The 14,109-nt window shown below is 49.3% G+C and overlaps 1 protein-coding gene and 1 long non-coding RNA gene across 2 annotated transcripts in view; both read right to left on the bottom strand.

Annotated features, from left to right (window-relative positions):
• Mrtf (Myocardin-related transcription factor) overlaps positions 1 to 14,109 on the bottom strand; it is a 285,116-nt gene that overhangs the window by 147,132 nt on the left and 123,875 nt on the right. The gene's annotated exons all lie outside the window — the stretch shown is intronic.
• On the bottom strand, positions 11,202 to 13,498 carry LOC149348869 (uncharacterized). Its single transcript, XR_016282526.1, has 2 exons — positions 13,125 to 13,498; positions 11,202 to 12,295 (listed from the first exon to the last, which is right to left on the bottom strand). It is a non-coding gene; the product is annotated as an uncharacterized LOC149348869 (long non-coding RNA).

Consider the following 14,109-nt stretch of genomic DNA (forward strand, 5'->3'; position numbering starts at 1 on the left):
GCCGTTTCCTCTTTGGATTGAGACAGCGCCCTTTGACCGTTTCAGTCGGCGAGCTCGTCAACGTGTCTCTGTCCCGCTTGCGTGGACCGGGTGTTTGTGCCGTGCTTGTGTGTGGGGTTGAGTGTGCATGCATATATACAGCTGCTTGTGAAACCGTGCGTCTATTTGTGTCTCTGTGTGTTGGCGAGTTTGTGCGAGAGAGGGTGGCACTATGGTGGCTAGCATAGTGGCACGGTGCGTGCATGTGTTGCGTGTGTGTGTCTGTGTGTTCGTGTGGACCATCCGTGTGTGCGCGCGCGAGTTGGATATGCTAATGTGTGTTTGAGCTTGAGTGCTTATGTGTGTCTTCTCAGTGCGTGTAGAGTCTAAACACGAATACACTCATACGGGAGTGTAAAGGGAGTAAGGGGTTGTGTTTTTCCTCTGAGCGTTTAGATTCTAAACGCAAATACGCCTATATATGAGTAAAAAGTTAGCAAGGGGCTGTGTGCATCTCCTCAGTGCGTGTAGTCTCTGAACACGAATACGCCAGTATAGCAGTAAAAAGGGATTAAGCTGTCCTCTAGGGCATTCTCTTTTCTATAAAAGGGAGAGCGCAGCCGGAATGATTACTCCCTTCTGTATGTGCGTGAACTTCGGCGTTGTGCATGTTCGCCGATGTTTGTGGTGTCGTGCATGTCTGGACAGGTCTGTTTATTAATTTATTTATTTATTGAATACTGCCAACCGCCTCTTGGCAGTCAAAGCAGTGTTCTTGAAGCATTGCCGAATTGCATTTAACAACGGCAAGGAAACACAAAACATGCGACTGACAATCAGCAGTGGAGAATGCACACAAACCACAAAGAGAAAAAGAATATAACACTTAGAAATGCCGGAGGCAAAGCAAAAAGCGTTGCAAAGAAATACTCGCTGCATCAAAGATAAGGTGACACGGCCATTACAAAAGATTCAACAGAAGGCATGCGTTCCACTCGGCTGTGGTTCTGGAGGTTTGTGTGCGTCTTGTTCGTGCGGCGGATCGTGCGTGTGCGCGCGCGTTTTCCTTCTCGTTTTGCATATGTTATCTCACTGTTTTCCTTGCATTCGTGCGTTCCTCTCCAGAGAGCGCAATGGTCGAGGCCTCTCAAAGAGGCGACAAAACACCTTCCACTGCGGCCGCCTCCACCTATCCCAGTTTCTCGGTCGCACGCGCGCTCGAGCGACAGCTGCGCGAAGCAAAAATAAAAGCAGCAGCAGCAGCGAGGTGAGACACACACAGTCCCGGCCGATGAATCATGGGTTTAAACTTGGTCTCCGCTCGCGTCTGTCTGTCCCTGTGTCTCCGTGCGTGTATGCGCCGCGCGCCTGTATCGTCGTCGGTGCCCCGCCGCTTCCCGCCCACACACGCGCGTTCAGGGCCCAGTGCTCGCACTCCGGGCTTGCGCGTCTTTCTTTTTATCCCCTGTCGTTTCGTTGCCGCTGCTGCTATACGCACTCCCCGTTTCGTGCGTGTTTTATTGCTGCCCTGTTTTCAATCCGCTACCGGGACTCGCTGTTGCTTTCGCAGTCAGGCCTCCGGAACGACTATGCCGTTTCTCTCTCTCTCTCTCCGGTGGCGTGAGAGATTTGTCGCTGCGCGATCGTTCCCCGCTCGCAGTGTTTTTCGCCCCGCGGCTCCGCCTACGCGAAGAGGAAGCTTAAGGTTAAACGGTGCTCGGAGCCCGCTGCCGGTTCTGTAGTGTTGTCCGGGAGTGACACTCTACCGGGGCACGCAAGGTCGGACGAGGACTGCGACACGTGTGTGACAGTTTATTTTGTGTTTTTTTTTTCTTTCTGAGAGCGTAAACCTGCGCCCGACTCCGTATGAGGAACTTCGGACGGTCTGAGGGAAGAGGTTGGAATCTGGATGCGGGTGCGTGGGGTTTGTTGTTGAACTTGTATATGCCAAGGTAACTGAATGAGTAAGGAAGGGAGGGGGGGGGGGGGGGGCGTGAGACAAACAACTCGCCCTTGCGAGCCGGGAAAACAGGACTGAAGGCTGTCAGCGTAGAAAAGAGTTGAAGGGGGAGAGAGTTGGCCACTGAGAGAAAAATGTGGGCCACAGAATAGCGAGAGAGAGAGAGAGAAAGGATGCTCTAGATGGATGCGGTCAGAAAGAGTGCGTTGGGGAGTAATAAGGTGACTCAACGAGCTAGCATGTGAGACCGCCTGAGTGAGGTGTTTTTTGAGTGAAAAGGAGGGAAGGGCTGAGGGGAGGAAAGAATTGAGGGTTGAGTAAAAATGCTTCAGCACGCTGTACCGCACAAGCATTGCGGTTGTTAGCAATCGCAAATTAGAGTGAAAACAAATAACGAGTGCGTGTTACATCTAAAAACGGTTGCAGAAAATTAACTATGGCCAAATTAACTGAATGAAAATTTATAAATAGAAGGATAGATAGCTAGACAACGAAAGAAATACCCTAACAGTAAACGTATAGCCAAGTGACCAATCCGAAAAATCCTAAATTAACGATTACTCTAGAACACTTCAGTTTACGATACTGTTTAAATCCTTATAGCTCGAGTTAATCTCTCAGTTTTTGAAACGACTGACAACCTGAGGCATAAAGCAATCCCGGCCGCGGCGGTCGAATTTCGAGAGGCGAAATTCTAGAGGCCCGTGTACTGTGCGATGTCAGTGCACGTTAAAGAACCCCAGGTGGTCGAAATTTCCGGAGCCCTCCACTACGGCGTCTCTCATAGCCTGAGTTGGTTTGGGACGTTAAACCCCCATGAACTAAACGAAATCAAATTAGAGGAAGGAATGCAAACGGAGGAATTTTAGAAAAGAACGATTAGCTTTCCTTCGCAAACCGAGTGAAGTCGCGGTCAAATGGGTGGTTGTCTCGACTGTCCGAACTTGAAGACAATGGGAAAAAAAAAATTCTTAATCTGATTAAACCGCAGTTATTGCCCGTTCAGCTGGTATATCCCCTGCGATTTCCCGCTATCAGCTCCGACGGGATCGGCCAAGAGGAAGAAGCGGTCAAGGGGAGAATCTGTTGACACCATCGGCTGGATTGCCCCCTTAAGGCCGGGATACATGGGACGTTTTTTTCGACGACATTCGCGCGGCAGAAAACGTCGCGGCGGCGCGACGCCCGGCTGGAGATACATGGAGCGTTGAAGCGGCGGCGCGCCGCCGCGTACCCCTCGACGCGAAAGAAAATGTGATCAACAAGTTGCAAACACCACTATGCAAGGAGGTCTGTGAGAACAGTGACGCTGGCCATTCTGTTAAAATCAGGAAAGTTTCACTTCGACACCATAGTACAAATTTTAGCACGCGCGCTGAAGTATCTATAAAGATTTGCGTGCTCGAATGCATGCCTTTGCGTACCTTTGGACGCCCGCTCGGCCGCGGACACCAGCGGCTGCGGTTGTCTTCGACACATTCGCTTCAGGGAGGGAGCGCAGGTATTCCGATCCAAGATTCGGCCGTGCTCTCCAAAAAAAGCGACATTTTGAAGTCTGATGAAGCGTTTATTTTCACGATAAAAAATTACCGACGATTACGTTACTTCCTAATGCGAAATTTGAGCGCAACAAATAAGCTGTTTCACCTTTTCGATAGATTGAGGCAAAGAAATCGAGCAACACATGTATGCGCTATCACAGAATTTTTTTTTTATTTTTCACACGTATTCGCAATTTCGGCTCGGGCGGTGCACATATACAGATCCGCCGCCACCGATCTGGCTCTCTGATTGCCACCGCACAGGGGTTGCATTGGAGGAGGAGCGAAGAAAGGAATTAAGTTCGAGCCGGCGCTTTGACAACCGGAGACTCGCAGGAAGAGGGGGGAGGGGGGCGGCGTGTACACCCAGCGGCAAACGATGGGGGCAGAAGCGCGCGCAGCAAGCGGACAACACGATAAAGGGAGGAGCGAAGAGTTATAGCAGCGACTGACTGATGCCGCTGACGCCGATAGCGCTGGGGGGATGAAAGGGGGGCGGAGCTGGTTACGAGGCCGACGCCGACGACGACGCGAAACCCAGGAACGGACGCCAAAGAGCTGCGCTCTAAAACATTTCCGTGCCGAAAACACGGCGTAGCTCGTCGGCCATAGCGGCCATGTTGGCGGCGGCAGGCCGAGGACCGGAAGAGCGGGCTACTGCGCTGCTATTGGCTCGCTTCAGTCGACGCTTCCGGTCTCACCGGACGCCGCGCGTCAAAATCTAGCCGGTCCTGATCGGCGGCGGCGGGCGTTTTTCTCGACGCCGGGCGTCAAATCTGCGCCGTCGGGCGAAAATCGACGACTCGCCGCGGTAAAAACGCTCCATGTATTCCGGCCTTTAGAGAGACGTCTGCCGCTTCGTTCTTGAGTTGTATACGACTATAGTGGCCCGTAGGCCTCCCTTCAAAGCGAAAAAAAAAAACCGACACCCCGAAATTTTTTCTCTCCGTACACCCCTTGGCAATTCCGTTTCCCTCCTGCCTTCCCCACGTTTGCAGGCTGTTCCGGCACCAAAACTCCAGGAAACGCAGCGCACGTATCCGGAGCAGAGCAAAACAGCCACACTACCCCCGGGGCCCGCAAACAAACAAAACAAAACAGAAGAAAAAGGCAACGCACGCAACCGGCGCGGGCCCGGCGGGGCATCGGGGAGCAAAAGATAGAATCCGCCAGTGCGAAGGCGGTGATCAGAATTTAGAAGCACCTGTCTGCCAGAGAGCACCGATGCGTTCGCCTCGCCTCCCTCTCTCCCTCCTTCTCACGCTCGCTTTCCCCCTCTCACTTCGGAAAAGCGTCGTATTTTCGCGGGCGCTGGGGAAAAGGCAGCTCTCTCTCTCTCTCTCGCTTCTTTTTGTTTCCCTCGCGAAAGAACCACCGATGCCGCGCGCCTCGACACCGGCGCCAAGGGATGACTCAGCGTTGCGGTGTTACACTGACTTCAGAAAGTTCGCGGCATGGAGACTAAAAGGGAAGGTGGGGAAGGGGGGGGGAGGTGGTCGGTATTTTGTGCTACCCACTGCCGTTTTCCTCCCTGCAATCTGTGTTGTCGGAAACATTAAGGCGACCTTTACGGTTCTTTTGCTGGTAACACGCAACGTGTTGGTAGGTTTATTATTTGTTTTGTACCAAAATAAAGAGGCAAATTGTGGTATCGGCGGCGCGTATGTATCGAAACCGCGTCTTTCGGGTCGGCAGCCGAACGCCATAACCATTGAGACACCGTGGCAGCAATCTATTAAAAGTGTATGGCCATCAATCTATAGATTGTCTATAGACTGTCTATAGAGTTTCTATTGTCTATAGACTGTTCTCTGGGATTTGTCGACAGAGAGTTTACAGACTTTACAGACAGAAGTATATGGACAGTCTATAGACTGTCTAAAAACATTTGTAAGGCCTCTCCTAACTCAAAGAGTATAATTCTAAAAACTGTGTAAAACCTTAGATGAAGCACCTTGTATACGTACTGGTGCATATATATTATTTTGGGACCTGGAGGCACGCATAGTTTTCTGTTATTATGTACTTTGTATGTAACACGATAGTATGTACCCACACTCGATGTCCGAAAGTTCTCTTTGCATGCCACGTTTTCAAAGCCATTTTCTTTCTTTTTTTTTTGTTTGTAGCGACGAATGTTAGCTACTAGTGTTATTTAGACCGCTGTGCTTTTTTATTTCAAACGAAAATTCATTTACAAAGGTACAAAGGTTTACAGGTTTTTTACCTTGTTGTACGCTTACGATATCCTGTATAAGTCCGCCGTTTTTGAAATTTCTTTTACGTATTTTGTGTACATGGAGCCGAACTAGCCGTCGGCTATAGGTCCAGAAAGTGTTTTGGATTAAAAAAAAAAAACAGCCCTGTGCATTTGAGCCTGAAAAGAAGAGGCCCTCGAGCGACGGTCAGACGCAGCCCTCGCTGCTGCCTCCTCCGCAGCCCCGAACAAAATGTCACCGGGTTCAAGCACGTGCCGACGCGAGCGCTGAACTCGACGGCGGCAAAAACTCCGCTGCTCTGCTTCCAACCGGACACGCTTCTTCTTTCGGGGCTCGAGATAATTGCGCAAAGCTTCGCCGCAGTGCGCCACTTATATTTAGGATTGTCGCCATACAGTAACCCACTTGGAGGAGCGGCATTCGCAGTGAGAAAACAGAGCGCTCGAAGAGAACAGCGATGCCAGCATTTTTTTTTTCGTGACGGAAATTAGCTTACTTTTTTTTTTCTTGCTGGTTAGTGGAAACGAGCAGAAAAAAGAATGGTTCTAAACGTTCTTTTTTCTTTTAAATCTGGCTCATCACGTCAAGCGCGGACAAATGACCTCATTCTTCCGAGACACGAGCGTACGGATGCAGTTTGTCAAAGCTAGGGTTGACTCACGTTGGTGAAGTTCGTTTTAGTAACGGCTGTTGAAACGGGCTTCGTCGGAGTCGCCCGCCTACTGTCGACTCTGCTGGCGAAGATTTGGTTTAAGGTTTATGGAGGTTTAACGTCCGAAACGGACTCAGGCTATGGGGATGCCGTAGTGAAGGGCTCCGGAAGCTTCGAGCACCCGGGGTTCTCTAACGTGCGCTGACAGGGCCGCCACTCAGCTACTAACCCGGAAGACGCGGGTTCGATTCCTGCCGCGGTGGTAGAATTTCAGTGGAGGCAAAATTCTAGAGGCCCGTGTACCGTGCGACGTCAGTGCACGTTAAAGAACCCCAGGTTGTCGAAATTTCCGGAGCCCTCCACTACGGCGTCCCCCATAGCCTGAGTCGCTTTGGGACGTTAAACCCCCATAAACCATAAATCATATCTTGCACTGAGATCGCACAGCACACGGGCCTCTAGAATTTCGCCTCCATCGAAATTCGACAGCCGCGACCGGGATCGAACCCGCGTCTTTCGGGTCAGCAGACGTGCGTCATAACCACTAAGCTACCGCGGCGTCCTGCTGCTCGAAAAGAATGAGTATCAGCCGTTCGGATGAGGGAGCCGTCCTCTATCACTGTATTCGCGGACTCCAGGCCATCACCATGGCTGTGCAAGGCGCATCATGACCATGGTTCTACAAGGGACTCTGAATCTCACGTAATTTTTACCAACGGGTTTGCACTTGCCTGAGGGGTGCCTAATGTACACTGAGGGCACAGTGGATATAGGCGCTTTCTGGCAGACAATGCTATCAAGCTGGGAAGCACGAGAAACATCATGAAATGGGTTGCTCAAAGACCCGGCTGACAGACTTTTCAAGCATTTCTCTCCTGGGAAACCCGAGTGTTTGGCCGAAGAATGCGTATTAGAAAACCAGCCGGTATACTGTGCGCTACCATTGGTAAGAACCAGGGAATGTTATTCCACAAGTCTGTTATCCCAGAAGCCACCATTTTAGATGAAGATGACATCAGTAGCCGACTACTGATTTGCCAACAGTGGTCATTACTACAACAAGAAAGGGTTGCAGAAAAACGTCTCGCATAACTTTTTTTTGTTTCATATTTGTCCTAGCAACAAACACCCATTACAGCTGCATGTTTGCTACAGCGGGGATCAGACCACGCTACGTAGTTCAGTTGCCTCCTTGGTGAGACAGTTTCAGTAGATGGTTATGACTGATGATGATGATGACGATGGGTTTTAATGGCGCAAGGCCATCTGGGGCCAAAAAGCGCCATGGCCCAAGGCGTTTTCGTCTTCTCAAGGTGGGGTCAATGACTTATTTCGCAAGCATTCCATCGCAGATAAGCCGAGCACCAAGCCAGGCGAAATCTTGTACCCGTCGTATCAGTGATGTGTGCCACGCGACACTGGGAATCGAACCCCAAACCTCCCGCGTGCGAGGCGGATACTCAAACCACTAGGCCACCGCTGCGGTGCAGGTTCTTCTACCCGAGTGCGGAACGCAGAAATAAATGTTCCCGCCAACACGAAAGCGCAGTCTCGTGCCCGAGATCTCGGCGCTAGATTTTGGAACCCCAGCCAAGGTCTCAAGCTAATCCGCCAGTTCCACTAAAAGCCGTCGTCTACCCCTTCCCACAGTCCTGCCCGCTGTTTTCGGAGGGGCCCAATCCCAACTCTTTCGGGCCGACCAACTGACTAGTCTGAAATATGACTTGATGAGTTACACGCCCCATAGCCACGCAGGAGAGTCATTAAAAACAACACCCCCCCCCCCCCCCCCCTTACCCTGCCGTTTCCCTCATTACACTTTGCGTAGGGCGAACTTTGTTTTGTTCTCTCTTTGCCTGACAGAATAGCGCTGATTGGCAAGATAGCGTTCATTATACGAGCGCGGGAGATAGGATCAAACAAAGCAAGAAATATTTTAAAAACAAACGAAACTCCCGCCGTGTCACTCCCCCCCCCCCCCCCCCCTTCCTCCAACCCGTGTCGAGGACAGGTCGGTCGCCAGAGTCACGAGTGGCCGCTCGAGCGCTCAGCTGGAAGGGGACAGCGCATCCTTACTCAAGGCGAGATGCCTGCTGCTCTGGCCGATACACAGGGGCCCGGCTTTGTTCCCCTCTCACCCTTTCGGATGGTAGAAAAAGAGGAGGAGGAGGCTGAAAGGGCGAGGGCGCATAGGGAGGAGGAGAGGGAGAGAGGCGAAAGCAACAACGTCGGCGACGTCGTCGTCGGTGACGCTGGTGACGCCGCGCTGTCGCGTTGTGGGCCGACGCGACGCGCGCCAACGCGCGCGACGCTAGCGCCCGCTGGCACGGTGCCCCACCCTCCTGATGCACACTTGGCACTGCGCTCGCCCGCGCTGCTCTACCGCTACGCCAGTCGCGTCGGGAAGATATAGCTGCTGGAGTGAGGGCGTCGCCGACACAGTGCTCCGCGTTATACGGACGAAGCCGAAACAAAAACATGCGTAGGAGAATTCAACGGCTTTCAATAATAATAAAAAAAAACGTTAGATTTTTAACGTAGTTGGTAAACCGAGTAGACGTGTGAAAGCATGTGTTTAGTCTGTTTGGCTTATGGTTCTGCTCTGCTGGGTCGTCGGCACGTGTGGCGACGATATTGATCATCATCATCAGCCTGACTACGCCCACTGCAGGGCAAAGGCCTCTCCCATGTCTGCCCAGTTAACCCTGTCCTTCGCCAGTGGCGGCCTCCCTATCCCCGCGAACTTCTCAATCTCATCCGCTCACCTAACTTTCTGCCGTCCCCTGCTTCGCTTGCCTTCTCTTGGAATCCACTCCGTTACCCTTAAAGACCAGCGGTTATCTTGCCTTCGCATTGCATGCCCTGCCCAAGCCCACTTCTCCCTCTTGGTTTCCACTAGGATGTCATTAACCCGCGTTTGTTCCCTCACCCACTCCGCCCTCTTCCGATCTCTTAACGTTACACCTATCATTTTTTTCTTTGCATAGCTCGCTGCGTTGTCCTTAACTTAAGCTGAACCCTCTTTGTTAGCCTCCACGTTTCTGCCCCATAGGTGAATACCGACGATATTAGACTCGTGTTAAGCCCTGATCGAGGTTAAGCTAATGTGACCTCTTAGCTCCGCAGATGGAAGTTGACGAAGACGACGACGTGCAATGCACAGCGCTAGAGTGTGTTGCAGCGTAACACGACGTTTGATCGGCTTCGGCGAAAGCACAGTGCTGCCGTGCAGTGGCCAGCGGAGCTGATCTGCTCGCGCCGCCGCGGGTTCGAATCCCAGTCGCGGTAAGTATTCGTTTTATTTATTCAAGGTAAAGGTCCGAGGCTTCAGCGATGAATCGGCTTTTGCAGCTTTGGTCGCGAAGTAGAGCTTACGCTCTGAAATTACTACTATAGGCGCTCACGAATGAGTTTTAAGAAGTCTGAGGGTATAAGGTGGCCTCAGATGGGATAGGGCGGGTTGACTGGAGAGTACATGGGAGAGGCCTTTGCCCTGCAATGGGCGTAGTCAGGCTGATGATGATGACGAGTTCTTGTATATGTACTATTGGTACGTTGCGAGTTCTCAGAAGAATACACGAGGAATAAACTCGATCAGTGTATGGGCAGCTCTCATGACTTCTACTTCGTGCCGGTCCCCTCTAGCCATCACTATAGTAGAATACAACTAAAGAAACAGCTATTAACACTGGGCCACGATCCACCGCGTATCGTATTACTCCGCTAGCCAGTCACAAAAGTAAGCGAAATCAGCTTTTTTTTTTAATGTTTGACTTCATTAAACAATCCAGGTATAAATATTCTAGATCTTATAATTTTTTTATTTATTTATTTAAGCGACAAGAGAAGCTTTAGAAACGGACTGCCTTTATTTTTATTTATTTATTTAACCATACTGCAGGCCAATGCTTTGGCCCTAGCAGGAGGGGCATTTCACAAACAGTGCAAAGTAAAAAGGCTACACAAACAAAAGAAAAAGTCCAGAAATTCAACACTAGTAAGTCTGGCAACAAATGAATACTTGTCCACAAAAAAAAAGGGAACAAAACTATACAAGAAAAAGGACATCAGTCCAAAATACAAAAAGTACAACGTAAAGAGGCATTACTATAGAAAGACTGAAAAAATGACACGGTACAAAGTCATGGCAGGTAAGAAAAGAAAAAATCAAGAATACAGTGCAATCAGGGCGCCTTTACTCGGGAAAAAAAAAAAAGACATTCCAGTTCTGATAGAAAGTTACTCGATTCAAGAATGGTCGGTGGTAGTTTGTTCCATTCATTCACTGTTTTAGGGAAAAAAACTGTCCTGATAGGAATTTGTTTTTGCAAAAATCGGAGCCAGTGTGTATTGTGTAGTGCGCCTTGTTCGCCTGGTGGTAGCTTTCTGAATGCAGTCTGGAAGTTTAAACGAGACTTTACTTGACAAAAATTTATGACGGAGCAGAAGTCGATTTATTTTCCGGCGTATTGCTAATGTTGGAATGTTATGGTCTTGCGTGAGTAGTGAAGGAGAGTCTAGTCTTCTATATTTACTAAATATAAACATGCGCGCCGGTCTTGAATGTGAGTGGAGCTTCACTGCAGACTTTAGTTGTATCCGACTATATATGAGGTACAGTGATGGAAGCAGCATTTTACTTTTTGGAGCAGATTTCGGAGCAGTAAAAATGCCAGTTTGGAGCAGCCATTGGTGTTTTCGGAGCAGAAAAAATACCAGTTTGGAGCAGCCATTGGTGTTTTCGGAGCAGAAAAAAATACCAGTTTGGAGCAACCATTGTTGTTTTTGGAGCAGATGGCAAATAAATTACGCCAGTGTACCTCCCGTGTTGAAAGCATCACTGAAGCGACTGACAATTACAGCTATTTATTATGAAACACACTGGACATTTCACACAACAGTCAACACGAATGACAAGAAATGAACAATTAAGAATGTGAATAGTTACAGATGGTGTGGTAAAACAAGTTAAATATTTAAAGCACCAGTTCTTGTGGCAGAAATAGATCAAAGCCAAAAAAGGGGAGCAACATGATGTGAACTAGAAGAAACCACAGTCACTAATCAGTCAGTCCCTCAACACATTTCACAATAGTCTGCACGTTACACTCTGCGAGCCCGCACTTTTTCTTTTGAAGCTTCAAGCTTGCAGAGAGCACCCGCAAGATTTTCCTGTCCTTTCTTAAGTAGTTCCTGGCCACTTTCAATGTCATCAAAAGTTTTTGCCTTCATTCCTTTTGCAATCAATGCTTCTGCATTGCAAAGCATCTTTTTTCTGAGGTTGCACTCCCTAAGTGAAATGAGCACAAGTGCTCCACCACAACCTGCTTGCAAACTTCAGAAAAGTACCTAACTACAATGTCCAGCTGTTGGCACCGTTGTTCCGGAAGAGGAGTTTCGTCGATTTGGATGGTGTAGTACACACCCGCCTTGTTAAGTTCATCAACAACTGCTCTTTTAAAATATGGCCCAAGGCCATCTGACACTATATACGAGACTTTTTTTCTGCCACACTGAAATTCTTTTGCAACCTTTGAATCTGGAAACATCAGAGGGAAGAGCGAGGTTGCGGTGTCCCCCCATGAATATGGTATCCCAGAAACAGCCACACCAAGAACAAAGTAAGTCTCTGCCAATGTGACACGATCTGCTTCAGATACATCCGGTCTTGCGAGAAGGCATGATGTCAACAGAGCTTGAGCAGCAGCAGGCTTCTTCAAAACTCCCAGCTCATTCCTGCGTTGCTTGCAAGCTTCAACGTGTTGCTTATTAGAAGCATGCCGTTTCACAGCATTTACGCCATGTTGTGAGCAGTTTATAACTTTGTTGCAGATAATGCAAGTGGCCTCCTCCTCTTTTGGTCCTGCTCTGCACCACACAGCAATACAGTCACCATTGGCATCCTCTTCATTTAGCACCTCGGCCTTAAACTTGCTTTTCCGCCCTGAAATAATGCAAAAAAAAAAAAAATTTTCAGACTACTGACAATTGACAACTGCTGGCTCGGATTGTAAAATACAAATAGATATACACATATAAGCTTACTTCATGTCAATCCAATACGCGCCAAAGACCTTTAAACTGATGCCTGAATCTGAAGTCACACTGTTTCGGCCGCCTGCTACTAGCGAACTACGCGCTCCGTCAGCGCCTATTTGGCCTCGTTTGAAAGCCCGCGCTTTTATTTTTACTTTCTTTTGAGCAACCGCGAGCAACACGCAACATGAAAAATTGTACAAAAATTATACGCAACGTGTGATTCCATTGCGATTTAAACCAAGTGACCAATGCGGTTGTTTTCGATCGGCTAAAATAAAGGCCCGCGCCTGCCACCTGAAGCGTGCTAACCCTAATGTCGTCGAGTAGTTCTCCGTGCCCACTGGTGCGAAAAAGTCTAGGTCTCTGCGTTATTTCGGTCAGAAACGGAAAAAGAGTCAGGGTGCAAAGCGTGCTCGTTATGCTGTCCATGCTGCCAACACCGCGTTGCCACAGTACGCGATGGACAACAACAGCGAAGTACCGAACCTTCGACGTCGCGGAACAACGTCGTGACTGAGGACGTTTCCGTGTGTACAGTGCCGACTCCAGCCGCATAACGATAAACACCGCTACCGTGACTGAAAGTGAACTGGCGAGACGCGCGCCCGGGAAAAGGTGACGCAATTTCAGTCATATCGCCATCTGACTTGCGCCAGGAACTCAAGAACGTTTAAACGCGGTGTCGATCTTACAAAAGGGTACATAAATCACCCTGAAAAATATTCGAAACTTACCTCTGATCGTTGAAAGCGCCATGTACCCGGTAGCGAACCTGAAGGCAGCCCACAAAGAACACGACTACAGTGTTCTAACACTGGAAACACGACGAACAGCTTGCCAACGTGCGCCGTGTCAACATGGAGGCGGGCGCGGCTTGACCCGGCTACGGCCAAGGCTACAACAGGCTTCCCTGGATTTTCAATAATGATGATATTAGACATGTTTTCGGTTTCTGTGTGGCTTGACGCTTGACGTTTTTTTTGCCTTCGTTTTCGCAGCGCCGTTCCGGCGCAGATGCGGCGCAATTACTAATAAAAATGCCTGTTTGGCGCAACATGTAGCAGCATTTTTCTTTTGGCGCAGTTTGGCGCAATTGGCGCAGCACTTCCATCACTGGGTATAGCATAATCGTTGCCCTAGAAGACTGCCGGTTATCTCCCGTATTTAGTGTCCCGATCCAGCGCCTATCCCCTTCTTGATTTCCTCCGCCGCGGTGACTCAGTGGTTATGGCGCTCGGCTGCTGACCCGAAGGACGCGGGTTCGATCCCGGCCACGACGGTCGAATTTCGATGCAGACGAAATTCTAGAGGCCCGTGTACTGTGCCATGTCGGTGCACATTAAAAAAACCCAGGTGGTCGAAATTTCCGGAGCCCTTCACTACGGCGTCTCTCATAGCCTGAGTTGCTTTGGGAAGTTTTTTTATTTTTATTTATTTTTATTTATAAATACTGCGGTCTTGAACTACAAGACCATCGCAGGTGGGTACATGATTTGTGTAACACCAAAGGACAAAGAAAAGGAAATACAGCAGACAAGGCGTCACAGCAACGAAATTAGTACATCACACTGTACTGTATCAATTCACAACCTCAGAATATATATACTGCAGTCATAGAGCCAAGCATATAATTAAGTAAATCTAAACAAATTACTCATCAACCGAACATTCAAAATTTCTTCACTTGTTGCAGCAGCTCCTCAAAATGGGACAAATTAT

The sequence above is a fragment of the Amblyomma mixtum genome, chromosome 4, assembly GCF_055824585.1.
Source record: "Amblyomma mixtum isolate Tamu chromosome 4, ASM5582458v1, whole genome shotgun sequence".
NCBI lineage: Eukaryota > Metazoa > Arthropoda > Arachnida > Ixodida > Ixodidae > Amblyomma > Amblyomma mixtum.